Raw genomic sequence first — 18041 nt, forward strand, 5'->3', positions numbered from 1 at the left:
TTAATACATAAAATGCACCAGATTATAAGGTGCACTGACGATTTTAGGTGCACCTTATAGTGGGACAAACACGATAAATTGAGTAATGAAATGATTCCTCTTTTATTTGCAGACACTGATGTGGAATAAAGTAAAAGTTTATAATCTGAACTTTTATTCAGTTATTTCTCCTGTTTTATCCAAACTGTGAGTGAGGAATAATTCAGCAGAATGTGAAAGTGGTGTTTCATGTCAGATATATTTTCTGCAAACGGCTTAAACGTCTCTCCTCAGTCTCGTATATTAAACTCTGTCTGCGGAGAGTAAATGTGAACAGAATTATTTGAGTAATTTGCTGAGGAGGGGAGTAATATGTCTGACATTGGAGTGTGAAGGACGGCCTGCCGTAGACGTTCGTGCAGGTCGGACTCTTCACTACTTATTCCTCTCCTCTTATTTACAGTAATATCCCTCTACAACTTCACTCTCATATATCATCATCATCATCACAGACCCAGAGGAGAAATCTATATCCTGAGAGAAAGATCGTACTCTGCCGGCTGTGATTCTGACTCAGTCATTAGAATGAGCCGTAATGGTGACAGATCGCTGCCCTCACACTCGACCACGGACAGCAGAAGGTCATCTGGGTCGCAGGATTACAGATTTATAGACATGAGGAAGGTTATATACATGTGGACCAATGAGCCAAAACAGGAAGTTATGAGAAGTGTGAAGTGCTGACTGTGAAGGTCTGGAATTCCTGTTAGACAGTAAATGAACTGTTGGTTCTTGGACTTTGATTTGATGATCTGGGTCAGATCATTGAGTTTAGATTAGTTTAGATTCTGGATCAGTTCCAGGCCAGCAGTGGTAGTTTGGAGCACAAATGCATTGTGGGTGTTTTTAGTGGGAGTTTAGTAGGAGGCCTTAGCCGGTATTCTGACTATAGTGTTCCTAAAAAAGTGCTTGTTGAGAGTTACCCTGACATGATGATAATGATTATGATGATGATGAAAAATCTTTATTTAGTCAGTCATTACATAATACAATAACTTTCAACACTACAAATATTATTGACAAATTAGTGACTGAAAAGACGCAGGCATAAGCAAAATGCTTATAATTATGGCTGTCCTACATAACAAATAAAGCTACCCTTCAACATTCTTATAGTATATACAAAATAAATAACTATAAAAACAATAATAGAAAAAACACTTACCCTTATCTTTTGGAAAATTGAAAGTGAACTACACTCCAACAACAGATATACATCTCATTTTAATCTCCTCTCCAGCTTTTTATACAACAAATTTACAAACATATCGCAAGTCATATCTCTTTTACCTCTTGTATCTGTAAAATCTTTGCAGAAAAAGAGTAAACTAACTTTTTCTCTGTACATTATTCGTATTATTTTGTAGTAAACCAAATAATAAAAATTCATAAAATGAGATTGCATAGAGTATTATTATGTTCATGGTAACCAGTCTTATTAATAATACATACAGTATAGCTCTATATATCATTACTGCTGTTTTATTCGTAGAACCCCACACTTCCACACAGTATGATATATAAAATAGTAAATGTGAACAATATATTATATTCAGAGCCTTAAAATTGAATATATTTCTAGACTTATACAGGATTGAAATTGACTTTGCGATCTTTCCTTTTATATATTTAATATGTTATTTTCATGTTAATATATGATCAATAACAATATAAACAACAAAACTCAGCAGCACATCTTTTTTTGATGTAATATCCTCTTCTGTTTCCTTTTGAGTTCCAAAAACCATAAATATTTAGCAACAACCTATTGACATCAAACATGCCATATGTCATGGGACAGGAACGAGTATCAAATGTGTACACTGAATGTGGATGTGATTTCTGACAAGAGTTGCGTGACTTTTCTCTTAATTCTAACCAGACCCCGCCTGTCGCAGCAACATGAATTAAGTGGGTGGTGAAATTAGCCTTTTATAGTGTGTTTTCGCTACACACGTCACACTGTGGATGGAGGAATCCCCAAACACCCAACTTCAGAAATAGAACGTCCCCCATCCATCTGCACCCACTACATACTACTGTCCCATCGTTTTGGGCATATCAGCGTATATACAGTCATGGCGAATTAGACAACGCATTGAGAAGGAATTGTTGGAATTGAGTATAAAATATTACAGTATTAAAATAAAAGGATGAGTTTATTGGGGAAAACTGTACTGTAATTGAAAGGAGGATCTAGTTCCCTGTTGGTGCCGCTAGCCTGGATACAAGATGAGGCGTGGACATTGCTGAAATAGAAACGGAGGCTGGCTGATTGGCAGCTGTATGGCCTGAAGTTTATCAAAATGACCTTCCTTCTTCTTTCAGTCCAATGATGAAACCCCTTTCAGTCTGTCAGATGCTCAAAATTTCTTTAAGTTTATCGTAGACTCAGTGATCTCTCACCAAGAGGGACACTACCCAAACTTTTAATGGGCATGGGGGAGGGACTATTATGCCCTCTTGTGGTAAAACCAAGTGTCTAATCAAATTGCACCTGTAATCATTTACATACCTGCCTGAGACATGACTACATGTCTCAGGCAGGTAAATCTGCTTCCTGCTTCTGTGCCGTTCAGACGCTTCTCTGCTTAGCTCTGCTATCTCTGCTATCTTTCATACTTTTCTGATATTTTCGAGCTACAGTGTCTGAGCTCATTATTTAGATTAGCACTAGCACTACCATATTTTGTTTCTTATTTTATTTTTTTCTAGTTTCTTTTGGACATTTTATAGTAGCCATAGGCACAGGAATCAGAAAAGTTCCTGTAGAGTACTTAAGAAGAAATCTGCAAGATGCCTCCTTGTGTGGGTTCAGAGCACCTGTGCTGCCAGAACTGCTACAATCTTCTACAAAGAATGACTGTTTTGGAAACAAATTTTCGGTCCTTGTTATCAGAGTTTCAGGACTGGCATTTCTGCGCTAGCGGACAACGGGCAGGGATTTTAACGGAGCAGCGAGCAGTGGAGACGAACAGAACTGGACCAGCAGATCATGTGGACATCCCTAATGTGAGTACAGCTGAAAGATATGGGCAAAACCAGCAATGGGTTTGCATTGGAGCTAAACCCAAACGCCATGCCACATACAGCTCTGTAGTATCCTCCACTCCTGCTAAAATAGCACATCTGGCTAATGCTAATGCTAAAGCTATTGCTCGGAGATCAGAGCACAGAGCCAGAGGAAATCAGTTCCAGTCACTTAGTTTGCAAAATAGATTTGAGCCACTGCAAGACCTCAATGACTTTCCTAATACCAGCCAGTATGATTCAGAAAGAACCAGAAGATTCAGCCATTCAAAACACCCCAGGAGAGCCACAGGGCTCCAGGCTGGGGCTACAGCAGACACCCTTGTTTTGGGGGATGACTCTGTTCATGGCATGAACAATAATCAGAAACTCATTGTTCGATGTGAGCCAAACATCACCGTTTCTGAACTGAATGAGAAGCTTCCAGCACTACTGGCTGAATACAGAACAGTGAAACGGATCATTGTTCATGTTGGAAAGAACGATACAAGGAAAGAGGAGTCTGAGGTGTTAAAAAGGGACTTTAATGATCTTTTTACCACACTGCGCAAATTCAACATCCAGACATTCATTAGTGGTCCTCTACCTGCAAGAGGCTGCAATATGTTCTCTAGGCTGCTGGCTTTAAACATATGGCTTCAGAAAACCTGCAGGTCAAACGGACTGAACTTCGTTGACAATTTCAATCTGTTTTTTGGGAAGAGAGAGTTTTTCAGGCGAGATGGACTGCACACCAACAAGAGGGGAGTCAAATTCCTGTCAGAGAACTTCATTTTTTCTCTGTGCAACTTCTCTGTTCCCACTGGTGAAGACACGTCAGCTTTAACACCCAAGGACACTGTCTGCACTACAGAGACACAACATCCTCCCCCCACAGAGACTGCGGAGTTATCGGACGGGAGCCATGTTCTGCTGTATCAGCTGCCGGAAACACCGCAACTGCATGAACACTCCACACCATCCTTCATCTCCACCCCATCATCACCCCACCTGAACTTCCCAGCAACCATGGAGAAGCTGGTATCTGCAGGGACAAGACTGACGCTTTCTCTGTCAGCGAGTCCTCAGGTACAGCGAAAAATCAGCACAACTTCTCCTCCACAGTCACCTACTGCCTCACGGACACAGCAACCCCCCTCACCACCACTACACTCCCCAATCAAGGAGCTAGAAAAGGGGACCAAAATGAAGCCCCCCCCCCCCCCCCCCCACAACCCAAAAAGAAGAGACAAGCTCCTAAACCACCGGACAGACAGCTTCGCTCTCGACTTCTTCACCAGCAGGAGCCCCTCCCACCTCCCTCCACCATAAGGGAAGAGGCCGCCACAAGTAATCCAGCAAACTGATATCTTTTGGGTCCGTGCTGCTACAATGGTGAAGTCAGCAGTACATGTTTTCAATACAAGTACGGACCCTGTGTGCCAGTTATCCCCCCATTCCAGTTCTTATCAGAAGCAGAAAGAACAGAGAGTATAGGTCACATAATGTGAATATATCCAACTTGCAGTATATAAATTGTAACCCACAGTCTTTGGAACAAAATGCACAGGTTATTAAGTTAGCTCTACTAAATATCAGATCTCTTACAAACAAGTCCTATCTAATTAATGATTTTATTACAAATTATGGGCTTGATTTTCTGTTTTTAACAGAGACATGGTTAAATTCTTGTAGTGCTGAAAGTGTATTAATTGAGTCGGCTCCACCAAACTTTAACTTTTTAAATGTCTCACGTACCGGCAAGAAAGGTGGAGGTGTAGCTATGCTGTTTGATGATACTTTCCAATGCAAGCATTTATCACTTGGTGATTTCACATCTTTTGAATATTTAGGTGCAGTTTTAAAAGGGACACCAAGAATATTACTAATAATTGTCTACAGGCCTCCAAGGTACAATGCTGATTTTATTGATGATTTTACAGATATGCTGTCTTTTATTTCTACTGAATTTGATCATTTTATTATTGCTGGTGATTTTAACATTCACATTGATAATCCCAAGGATAATTATGCCAGAGAACTCTATGATGTATTTGACTCTTTTGAACTCTCTCAGCATGTGACTGGAAGCACACACTGTCATGGTCACACCCTGGATTTGGTTATTTCGAAGGGTCTCAACATATCAGCCTCTATTAAGGATGTTGCACTGTCAGATCACTACTGTGTCTTCTTTGAAATGTGGACTTCAATACACAGTGAAACCAGACAGATCAGGTACAAGAAAAGGCAGATAAATGACATGACAGCTGAACTTTTTGTGAGCAAAGTGTGCTCTGCACCATGCAAACCATCAGACTCTGTAGATACTCTGCTGGATAGTTTTAACTCAAAAACTGCTAGAGTTTTAGATGAGATTGCACCAGTTAGAGTTAAAACCATGCCATGCAAGCAGAAAGCACCATGGAGAAATGATGCTGCAGTTCAGCTCCAAAAGAGAGAATGCAGAAAGGCTGAGCGCAGATGGCGGAAAACCAAGCTTCACATTCACAAAGAAATTTTTAAAGATAGATTGCGTGATTACAATAAAATAATGTGCACATGTAGACAAACCTACTTCTCCAGCATTATTAACAATAATATTAACAATAGCAAAGTTCTTTTCACTGTGGTTGACAGACTAACTAACTCACCTATATACAGTGTTGGGAAGTAACGGATTACATGTAACGGCGTTACGTAATCAGATTACAAATTATGAGTAACTGTAATCCGTTACAGTTACTGCTTCAGTAAATGGTAATCAGATTACAGTTACTCTGCTAAAATAAATGGATTACATTGCGGTACTTTTCTATTTTTGGTCTTCCAATCCAACACTGACAAAACGCAAACACATTCACATAAATCACGACATCAAAATATTCTATGATTCACAACCTCCTGCTCAGAATGTTTTCACTGCAGAAGCGCCCTCTAGCCCGTCGGCGGGCCCGTTCTGACTATGTAAAGTTGAATGCTTATAAGCGTCAAATATTCTAAACACACCGACCAAATAACCGACTCATATTCTTTAGTACTAATTTAACTACCTGCATGCAAATTTACAACCATCTACATGAAACCAGTCGCCAGAAACCTCCAACTGAAAACAGCCTGTTTTTTCACATTGTTTACATGGGGAACACGCCTCCCCAACAAAATAGCCTTATAACATATTATTAGTATATAAAATAACATCATATTACATTATAGAAAATTCACTTACTATCACAGCATCCACAATACAGCACTGAACCGCAGATAAAATATCCATAAAGTCCTTTATTCGCCTGCTCACTTCTCCTCACAAACATGCGTTTATTTTCAGCGGTCCACAAACCACTATTTTTCTTGAGTGATCGTCTTTTGAACCAATAACGTGAGCGCTGGATCAATCCAATCCAATCAAATCAGGTCATAGCCTTTCTCCAGCGTCACAAAAGTGATTGACACCTATTTCAACCAATAGTCCACCCTTAGACGAAAACATTGGTACGTAATTTGCCCTGATTGGTCTCCTAATGGCTGGGGGAGGGGCATGCCTAACCGCTGTCACCAAATTCCCTCTGCTAAACATAAGTGCGCCCACAGCGCGCATACGTGTGATTTTGTTTGTCATTTCATCAAAAAGTATTAATATTACTCTGAAATAGACTTACATTAATTTATTTTATCACAAACAAACAAAAATATTACAAACTCTGGCTGTATAGAGACAGATTTACTGGAGAGGTTTTGAACACTTTAGAGACGCCTGGTGGACACCTAATATAATGCAGTGTAACTCTTCAATGCATTGTGATATAAATTACAAATTTTGTAACTTGTTTGTCAAGACCCTACTGAATCAGGAAATGTAGAGAATGATTGACTATTCATCACCAACATCCATACACACATTGTAAACTCTAAATATAACAGGCGCTTTTTTTTTTACATTTTCTTCTGCATTTGATGTTCTCAAATGGAACTTAAATAATGGAAATTAAAGTGTTGAAGTGAATAATTGTTTACTGTTTATGATTACACTGCATTTGACATTTAATAATAAAACATTCAATTTATATTTTGTTTGCATTTGTGAGTTCTTAGAAAAGGAACAGATTGTAATCGCATTAAATCCTATTGGACCGAACTGTATCGTATAAAGACATAATTTGAGGTATCGTAGATTATCGTATCGCTGACTAAAATAATCGTATTGTATCGTATCGTAATGAATCTTGTGATTTACACCCCTAGATAATCCTGGCAAAAAATCCACCTGCAGAAAGTGGCAAACCTGCAAATAGATAGCTTACAGTTGTTGTTACATTGTTTGGTTTTTAATGATTTTATCATCAATTTATAGAAGTGTGTTATAAAATTGTTTGATGAAATGGTTTAATAAGTATTTTTATAGGGTGATTGAAAAGGCTGTTTTATTTGTTAACTGGAAGGAAAAATAAAAGAATAATATGCAATATGTGGTTGCTACATTCATTCAGGCTTAAAAAAACGACAATATTGTAAGTAATCCAAAGTAATCAGATTACGTTACTCACTTGAAGTAATGTAACTGATTACGTTACAAATTACATTTTGAGTGATCAGTAATCTGTAAGGGATTACATTTTAAAAGTAACCTTCCCAACACTGCCTATATATATGACCCCTGAGCTAGTTTCAACTGAGAGATGTAATGAGTTTGCTAAATTTTTTAATACTAAAATCCACAATATCAGACAAGCCATCAGTACATCTCTATCCACCAAGGAGCCCATGTGCTCTCCAAAACCATGCAAAAGCATCATAGTCAACATGTGTCAGTTTAGCACTATTAATGAAGACGTTTTAATTGATACAGTGAGTCACCTCAAATCATCCACCTGCAGTCTTGATACATTACCAACCAAGTTTATAAAGAATGTTTTTTACTCAGTATCAGCAGACATTCTTCAAATAGTAAATACCTCACTCATGTCGGGTGTTTTCCCAAATGCATTAAAAACTGCCGTTGTGAAGCCTCTCTTAAAAAAGAAATATTTAGATACAAACTTATTGAACAATTACAGACCAATCTCTAATCTACCATTCATTGGAAAAATAATTGAAAAAATTGTCTTCAAGCAAGTTATGCACTTCCTGTCCATAAATAACTGTCTAGACCAATTTCAGTCAGGTTTCCGGCCCAATCATAGTACTGAGACTGCGCTTATTAAGGTTATCAATGACATTCGCTTAAACACAGACTCAGGAAAAATGTCTATTCTACTACTGCTGGATCTCAGTGCTGCTTTTGACACCATTGACCACAACATTCTCATAGATAGACTTGAGAACCGGGTTGGAATTTCTGGAACTGTTCTAAAATGGTTCAGTTCATACCTTCAAGGAAGGAAATACTTCGTGGAAATGGAAAATAATGTTTCTGAGACTGTGCCAGTGACCTGTGGTGTACCCCAGGGTTCAATTCTTGGGCCACTCTTATTTAATTTATATATGATTCCTCTGGGGGAAATCATGCGTGACTATGGGATATCTTACCACAGCTATGCAGATGACACTCAGATCTACATGGCCCTCTGCCCAAACAACTATGGTCCCATTGACTCACTGTGTAAATGCCTTGAGCAGATAAATAAATGGATGGGACAGAACTTTCTGCAATTAAATAAAGATAAAACAGAGATTATTTTATTTGGGAATAGTAATGAGAGGCACAGACTAGCTGCCTATCTGGATTCAAAAAGCCTGAAATCTAAAGAACTAGTGCGTAATCTTGGTGTACAAATGGACTCTGATCTCACTTTTAACAGTCACGTCAAAGCCGTCACCAAATCAGCATTTTATCACCTCAAGAACATCAATAAGATCAGAGATTTTCTGGCTAAATCAGACCTGGAGAAACTCATCCACGCCTTTATTTCTAGTAGGATTGATTACTGTAATGGACTCCTAACTGGACTCCCAAAAAAGACCATCAAACAGCTTCAGCTGATACAGAATTCAGCAGCCAGAGTTCATCACCCCCATCCTTAAATCCCTACACTGGATACCAGTCTGTTACAGAATAGACTTTAAGGTTCTGTTACTGGTGTATAAATGTGTTAATGGTGCAGGACCAGCATATTTATCTGATGTGCTCCAGCAGTATGAGCCGAGCAGAACTCTCAGATCATCAGGAACTGGTCAGTTAGAGCCGCCTAAAGTAAAAGCTAAACACGGAGAGGCAGCGTTTAGCGTTTAGCTGCTACGCTGCTCTTAAATGGAACCAGTTAACAGAGAGCATTAGAAGAGCTCCAACACTAAACATGTTTAAATCCAGACTGAAAACCTACATGTTTGATCAGGCTTTCGGCTCAGCTTAAAACACTGCAGCTCCGCCCACTTTTATTCTGTAACGGCACTTTTATATTATGTTTTATTCATGCTTTATTCTTATTAATTCCTTGTTGTTCTTTTACATGTTTTTAATTTAATCCTCTTTGTTTTAATCATGTTTTAATCAATCTTGCTTTATTCTTATTTTAGTTTTTATTTCCATTTTTACTGTTAATCTTTTACATGTTTTTTTTATTTGATTTATTTTCTAATTTGTAAAGCACTTTGAATGACCGTTGTGTATGAAAGGTGCTATATAAATAAACTTGCCTTGCCTTACATAACTGCATGTTGAGTCTCGCAGCAATCTGGAGTGCCTTATTTATATTTTTTATGAATAAGTGTAGGAAAAATATAAGACCATGTTGTTAAATCAACTTTGTTATTGCAGTTTTGACATTGTTTATAGATTTACAAAACATTTGATTATGTGAGAAGATGATGTGAGATGTCTTCCTGTCTCTCTCTCTCTCTCTCTCTCTCACAGGTGCTAACCTCATTTTGTTTCTACTTTTTAATCAACACCCTTTTAATTAGATGCCACGTGTTGCTGTCATGCCCTAATTTAGATATTAACAGCCGCACCCACGAGGATATTACTGTCAGAGGTAAACACAAAACTAGATATAATGAGAGAGATAGAACAACAGGGAGAGAGAGGGAAGGAGAAAGAGAAACAGGGGATATGTAGATTTAGAGAGAGAGAGAGAGATAAAAGAGAGGAAACTCTGATATAGAGGAGCAGGAGAAAGATATCTACTTTACTGACCAACCTGGACCTGCAGTCCAATCAGAGAACAGCTCACAGTCTGAATGAAAAATCCTCTGCTGCCCATGTGCCACAAACACACACCCAACCCCGACACAGTTCAGTCTGCCCCGCCAAAGGATTTCACAATCCGTTACACAGTGTTGTTGATTTAGAGATTTTATGTTCAATATATTGACTTTTCAGACCCCCTTTAGCCAGTTTTTATTTTCTCAAAAAAGCATCTAGCAGCAAATATAGTGACATTTTGTACAAAATTTAAGCTACTGCTAAGAAAGGAGAATCACCCGAACTGCCCAGCACTCTCTCTCTCTACATTCTCTCCTTCTGTGCGGTACTCTCTCTGCATTCTCTCTTTTTCTGTATTCTCTCTCTGCTCTGCTCTCTGCATTTCTCTATGTATTCTGTCTCTGCATTATCAACACAAAAAAACTGAGAAAGAGGCAAATTTGATATAATTTATTGGCACCTTTTCCAAATTGTTGGTAAATAACTAAATAACTCACCTGTAAAGACTAACAGGTGGGTAATATAAAAAATCACACCTTAAACCAGAGAAAAAGGAAAGTTTACTGAATCTCTGCATTGAAACACTATGGCAGGAGAACCAGGAGGACCCCACTGCTGACACACAGACATAAAAAAGCTAGACAGTATTTTGGCAAACTTTACATAAGTAAGCAAAACTCCTTCTAGAAAAACTTCCTCTGGACAAGTGAGACCAGGAAAAGGCTTTTTGGTAAAGAACATCCTTCTACTGTTTACCGAAAACAGAATGAGGACTACAAAGAAAAAATACAGTGCATGCATTAAAATATAGAGGGGTTCAAAGATGTTTTGGGGTTGTTTCATTGCCTCTGGCACTGTGTACAAGCCATCCTGAAATCTGAAGATTTCCAAAGGATTCCGAGTCGTAATGTAGGGCCCAGTGTCAGCGGGACAATGACCCCAGACATACTTCAAAAAGCACACAGAGAGGGATATGTGAAATGAAGTGAAATGGACAGCAATGAGTCCAGATCTAAATTCTATCGAACCCCTGTGGAGAGAAAGTAAAATTGTGGTTGATAGAAGAAACCCTTAAAATATGAGGGACCTGGAGCAGATGCGTAAATGCAATCAAATAATGCAAATAATTTCTCTCTTTTTCTTGAAAGATTTTTGGGGCAACAACATGTCCAACCATGACAATAATGTAAGCATTAAAGGTCTCCTTCCAACAAAATTGTATTGGGTGGGGGGTGTCAGGTAGGCGTTCTCTGCTGCATTGCTGTTAACCAATCAGAGGTGATATATTTGCATGTATGAATGAGCATGAGCCCTAAACTTGTCTTCTTTCAGAAATCTCTACTTCAGTGATGTATAGCAGGGCTAAATAGAAACACCTGAGCACTCTTTTTCACAAAAGACTGATCACAGACCACAACTAGAGTGTTTAAAATGAATTTAAAAACGATGAATGAGAAAGTAATATTATAAGGCCTACTTCAATTTTCATATTTTTAATAAACAATGGACAATTTGGTTTATACTGCAAAATGTTATGTTAAAAATAAATCAATAAATATAGCCCTCCTCTATAGAGAAGGTAAGATGAGGTGAATATGGCAGTGTGAGGAGCAGCTGAGTGAAGTGGAGGCCTGTAGTCTCAGCAGATCCAGCTCTATCCTCACGTTTTACTCTGTTTCATCTGAGCGTGTTTGGAGAACAGGAACCGCAGATGGTGCTGGAGTTCTGCAGCTTTGATTATTATTCCAGCGTGGGAGGTCTGATTATATGCTAAATGCGTGTGAGTGTGTGTGTGTGTGTGTGTGTGTGTGTTTGTCACTGTTGTACAGCAAGGCGTGTGTCATGTTCTTGGATTCAAAGTGTCAGCTTTGAAGAGAGATCGGAAAACATCAAACCATCAAACTGTCTCAGTTTCTCACAGCAGAGCTTTACGTTTCCGCCCTCTCAGTCTCGCAGTTACTGCAGTTCCTTAAGTCTTTCTCTGGGTTCTTAAAAAACTGCCTGAAATTCTTATTATTGTGCCTCTCTTTGCATCTCCATTTTTGCAGTTTTTCACTTTTTGGCCTGAGGGAAATCTGCCACTTGTTGGGTTAAAATTTCGTTCTCCCCAGCTCATCCTAAAAGTACTGGATGAAGCTCCATTATTCCAGAGAGCATAGTTCCACTGCTCCACTGCTCCACAGCCCAATACTGGGGTTTTATACCCCTCTTGCCCATGCCTGGCATTAGTCATGGAGCTAACAACAAAGAAATCAGCCTTTTCTTGTTTTTAGTTCAGCTCAGTGGCATATTGTGTAAAACCACATATATACGTCTTTTACACATCACTAAACACCTTCACACAGTCTGCGGAGTATTAGCACCATGCTAATTAGTAGGATTTCAGTTCAGCACCCCATCTTAAAATTAAAGAGTCAAACTTCAGACACCAAACATGCCTGAACCGCTTGACCGAATTTGATCTTTCACCAAAGTATCGCTTTAATCTTGCTGCTGAGGGGACTCTTAATTTGCTGAGTGGAGCTGATTGATTTGTGCTCTTGCGTGAGGGGAATGTTTATCTCCACTTCTGAAGGGAAGAGCCTTCAGAGCCCCCCCACACTCCCCCTTTTGGCTCAGAGCTCTCGAATGTGGCTTTCTGTTCACTGAGACACACAGTTACGCTTTAATGACACTTCTTACAGAGATTAGAATGACAAAGAAGAACAGTCTGGTCACAATATTATGACCACCTATTTATATCTACACAAACTGTGCATTTTTTTAGCTCCACTGACCATACAGGAAATTGTTGTCTAAAAATTACAATCTGTAGTTCTGTATCTGTTTTTGTGTATACTTTATTATTCTCCTCCTTTTACTCTGTTCTTCAATACTCAGAACCCCACAGAAGAGAAAACCACCACAGAGCAGCTATTATTATTAATATTATTTGGATCATGTGTTGTTTATTTTCAGCACTGCAGTGATTAGCAGTGATTAGCATGGTGGTGGTGTATGAGGTGTTAGTGTGTGTTGAGCTGGTACGGTGAGTGGATCAGATACAGCAGTGATTAGCAGTGATTAGCATGGTGGTGGTGTATGAGGTGTTAGTGTGTGTTGAGCTGGTGGTACAGTGAGTGGATCAGATACAGCAGTGATTAGCACTGATTAGCATGGTGGTGGTGTATGAGGTGTTAGTGAGTGTTGAGCTGGTGGTACAGTGAGTGGATCAGATACAGCAGTGATTAGCACTGATTAGCATGGTGGTGGTGTATGAGGTGTTAGTGAGTGTTGAGCTGGTGGTACAGTGAGTGGATCAGATACAGCAGTGATTAGCACTGATTAGCATGGTGGTGGTGTATGAGGTGTTAGTGAGTGTTGAGCTGGTACAGTGAGTGGATCAGATACAGCAGTGATTAGCACTGATTAGCATGGTGGTGGTGTATGAGGTGTTAGTGAGTGTTGAGCTGGTGGTACAGTGAGTGGATCAGATACAGCAGTGATTAGCATGGTGGTGGTGTATGAGGTGTTAGTGAGTGTTGAGCTGGTACAGTGAGTGGATCAGATACAGCAGTGATTAGCAGTGATTAGCATGGTGGTGGTGTATGTGGTGTTAGTGAGTGTTGAGCTGGTGGTACAGTGAGTGGATCAGATACAGCAGTGATTAGCACTGATTAGCATGGTGGTGGTGTATGTGGTGTTAGTGTGTGTTGAGCTGGTGGTACAGTGAGTGGATCAGATACAGCAGTGCTTAGCACTGATTAGCATGGTGGTGGTGTATGAGGTGTTAGTGAGTGTTGAGCTGGTGGTACAGTGAATGGATCAGATACAGCAGTGATTAGCACTGATTAGCATGGTGGTGGTGTATGAGGTGTTAGTGAGTGTTGAGCTGGTGGTACAGTGAGTGGATCAGATACAGCAGTGATTAGCACTGATTAGCATGGTGGTGGTGTATGAGGCGTTAGTGTGTGTTGAGCTGGTGGTACAGTGAATGGATCAGATACAGCAGTGATTAGCACTGATTAGCATGGTGGTGGTGTATGAGGTGTTAGTGTGTGTTGAGCTGGTGGTACAGTGAGTGGATCAGATACAGCAGTGATTAGCACTGATTAGCATGGTGGTGGTGTATGAGGTGTTAGTATGTGTTGAGCTGGTACAGTGAGTGGATCAGATACAGCAGTGATTAGCAGTGATTAGCATGGTGGTGGTGTATGAGGTGTTAGTGTGGTTGAGCTGGTACAGTGAGTGGATCAGATACAGCAGTGATTAGCACTGATTAGCATGGTGGTGGTGTATGAGGTGTTAGTGTGTGTTGAGCTGGTACAGTGAGTGGATCAGATACAGCAGTGATTAGCAGTGATTAGCATGGTGGTGGTGTATGAGGTGTTAGTGTGTGTTGAGCTGGTACAGTGAGTGGATCAGATACAGCAGTGATTAGCATGGTGGTGGTGTATGAGGTGTTAGTGTGTGTTGAGCTGGTGGTACAGTGAGTGGATCAGATACAGCAGTGATTAGCATGGTGGTGGTGTATGAGGTGTTAGTGTGTGTTGAGCTGGTACAGTGAGTGGATCAGATACAGCAGTGATTAGCAGTGATTAGCATGGTGGTGGTGTATGAGGTGTTAGTGTGTGTTGAGCTGGTACAGTGAGTGGATCAGATACAGCAGTGATTAGCAGTGATTAGCATGGTGGTGGTGTATGAGGTGTTAGTGTGTGTTGAGCTGGTACAGTGAGTGGATCAGATACAGCAGTGATTAGCATGGTGGTGGTGTATGAGGTGTTAGTGAGTGTTGAGCTGGTGGTACAGTGAGTGGATCAGATACAGCAGTGATTAGCACTGATTAGCATGGTGGTGGTGTATGAGGTGTTAGTGAGTGTTGAGCTGGTACAGTGAGTGGATCAGATACAGCACTGATTAGCATGGTGGTGGTGTATGAGGTGTTAGTGAGTGTTGAGCTGGTACAGTGAGTGGATCAGATACAGCAGTGATTAGCACTGATTAGCATGGTGGTGGTGTATGAGGTGTTAGTGTGTGTTGAGCTGGTGGTACAGTGAGTGGATCAGATACAGCAGTGATTAGCACTGATTAGCATGGTGGTGGTGTATGAGGTGTTAGTGAGTGTTGAGCTGGTGGTACAGTGAGTGGATCAGATACAGCACTGATTAGCATGGTGGTGGTGTATGAGGTGTTAGTGAGTGTTGAGCTGGTGGTACAGTGAGTGGATCAGATACTGCAGTGGTTAGCAGTGATTAGCATGGTGGTGGTGTATGAGGTGTTAGTGTGTGTTGAGCTGGTGGTACAGTGAGTGGATCAGATACAGCACTGATTAGCATGGTGGTGGTGTATGAGGTGTTAGTGAGTGTTGAGCTGGTACGGTGAGTGGATCAGATACAGCAGTGATTAGCACTGATTAGCATGGTGGTGGTGTATGAGGTGTTAGTGTGTGTTGAGCTGGTGGTACAGTGAGTGGATCAGATACAGCAGTGATTAGCAGTGATTAGCATGGTGGTGGTGTATGAGGTGTTAGTGTGTGTTGAGCTGGTACAGTGAGTGGATCAGATACAGCAGTGATTAGCACTGATTAGCATGGTGGTGGTGTATGAGGTGTTAGTGAGTGTTGAGCTGGTGGTACAGTGAGTGGATCAGATACAGCAGTGATTAGCATGGTGGTGGTGTATGAGGTGTTAGTGTGTGTTGAGCTGGTGGTACAGTGAGTGGATCAGATACAGCAGTGATTAGCATGGTGGTGGTGTATGAGGTGTTAGTGTGTGTTGAGCTGGTACAGTGAGTGGATCAGATACAGCAGTGATTAGCATGGTGGTGGTGTATGAGGTGTTAGTGTGTGTTGAGCTGGTACAGTGAGTGGATCAGATACAGCAGTGCTGCTGGAGTTTTTAAACACTGTGTTTTATCTCTCAATTCAATTTTTTCAATTCAAATTGGCTTTATTAGCATGACTGTTTAAAAAAAAAACAATGTTGCCAAAGCACACAAATATCAAAACCGAACCTATAGTGAAACAACGATGAAACATAAACATCAATTAATTAAAGAAATAATAAAATTATAGTGATTATAATGATCAAGTATAATAATATTAACAGTTGTTTATTAGGGGAGTTACTCACTGTCCTTCAGGCGGTGACAAGTTGCCACATATTTAGCCGCAAGAGGTGCTGTTTTTCCTTCACCAAGAAATATTTTTGCCAATTCACATTCGCTCAGGGTTTTTAGGGTTGGGTGGGTATTTGTAAGTTTTTGGGTGAAATTATTTCTAATAAGGTTATATTTTGTACAGTGCAGGAGGAAGTGCAGTTCTGTCTCGACCTCACCGCTCTCACAGTGACCACACACTCGTTCCTCTCTGGGCTGCAGGACTGTTTATACCTGCCGGTCTCTACGGCCAGGCTGTGGTCACTGAGCCGGTACTTGGTCAGGATCTGTCTGTGCTGTGGATCTCTGACGGTGTAGAGATACTCTGCTAATTCATACGGTCTGTTTAGGGCCCGATAGCATTGTAATTTGGACTGGGTTCTGGTGTGGTTGTCCCAGTGTTGTGATTTGGTCTGTTTGATGATTGGGTGGACTCTGATTGGACTTTGGTCAGCAGTCTCTCACTGTCCTCCACTCTGATGCACACTCCTACCTACAGCTGAAACAGCTTGTAGATAAAGTAAACTCAGAGACAGAAGTTCTGAATCTGTTGGATGCAGTTGGCTTTATGTTTCTGGTTGGTGGACTATTCTCAGTCCATCAGTTACACTGAGGTGTTTAAAAAGTCAGATCCACTCGTACCTTCAGCACAACACACATTAACACCGGACACAACAATACACCACCACCATGCTAATCAGTGCTAATCACTGCAGTGCTGAGAATAACAACACACCACCCAAATAATAATAACAGCTGTGGTGGTTTTCACTCCTGTGGGCTCCTCAGTATTGATGAACAGGGTGAAATGAGGATAATAATAAAGTATGCAGAGAAACAGAAGGACTGTTGGTGTCTGGTGGAGATGAGTGAGTTTTGAGTGGGCAGGTTTTCCGCTCCTTTCTAAGTTCAGGGAATCATGTTGAGATGATTGTCTGTGGTGGTGATCAGAGGCAGAGCGTGGATGAGGCAGACGGACACAGAGTATCCCTCTAAACTCCTGATGTGATGAGAAGCCCTGACTGATTGTGCTGGAGGGCGTGACCGGAGGCCGAGCTTCCCCCTCCCTCACACTCTGGGGGTCTCTGAACCTGACGGCAGTGTCTGACAGCAGAGATTGGAGCTGAGATATGCTTTAGTTGACCTGCGGAGGAATTAAACAGGGGGCATACAGAGCCAGACGGGGCTAAGCTAATTGGTAGCTTATCAAAAGCATCGGAGCGTCAGGGTCGTCCAGCTCAGCGCCCGCGATAAATACAGCAGCTTGACCTGTTCATAATAGACGGGTGGCATTATGTCGCGCGTGTGACTGTGTGTGTGACTGTGTGTGTGTGTGTGTGTGTGTGTGTGTGTGTGTGTGTGTGTGTGTGTGTGTGTGTGTATGTGTGTGTGTGTATGTGTGTGTGTGTATGTGTGTGTGTGTGTATGTGTGTGTTGTACAAACTGACGAGTGTGGGCACAGTATTACAATAGTAAAGTCAGTATATACAAGCGCAGCTTATTTACAGAAAAAAACTATGTTTTTATGAAATATATAACAGTATGACACACTTAATATCACAAAGAATGTAAAGTACAAATTCAAATAAAAATATTCTTAATTTGATGTTGAAAATAATGTTTTAAATTGTAAAATAAATATTTTTTATTGAGACAGGCATAAACATATATTTGTTATTCACTAAAATTACATATTATACAGACAAAATATATT

The 18041-nt window shown here is 40.5% G+C and overlaps 1 protein-coding gene and 1 long non-coding RNA gene across 3 annotated transcripts in view; both read left to right on the forward strand.

The window, feature by feature from the left end:
* LOC103038855 (protein kinase C-binding protein NELL1) overlaps positions 1 to 18041 on the forward strand; it is a gene marked incomplete at its 5' end in the record, with an annotated part of 349348 nt that overhangs the window by 299627 nt on the left and 31680 nt on the right. The gene's annotated exons all lie outside the window — the stretch shown is intronic.
* On the forward strand, positions 12894 to 16395 carry LOC125794536 (uncharacterized). 2 transcript variants are annotated; one of them, XR_007433620.1, is made up of 3 exons: positions 12894 to 13288; positions 13635 to 13871; positions 15779 to 16395. It is a non-coding gene; the product is annotated as an uncharacterized LOC125794536 (long non-coding RNA). The 2 variants fall into 2 exon arrangements; XR_007433621.1 differs by having other exon boundaries at positions 13156 to 13204.

The sequence above is a fragment of the Astyanax mexicanus genome, unplaced genomic scaffold (assembly GCF_023375975.1).
Source record: "Astyanax mexicanus isolate ESR-SI-001 unplaced genomic scaffold, AstMex3_surface scaffold_41, whole genome shotgun sequence".
Taxonomy (NCBI): Eukaryota; Metazoa; Chordata; class Actinopteri; order Characiformes; family Acestrorhamphidae; genus Astyanax; species Astyanax mexicanus.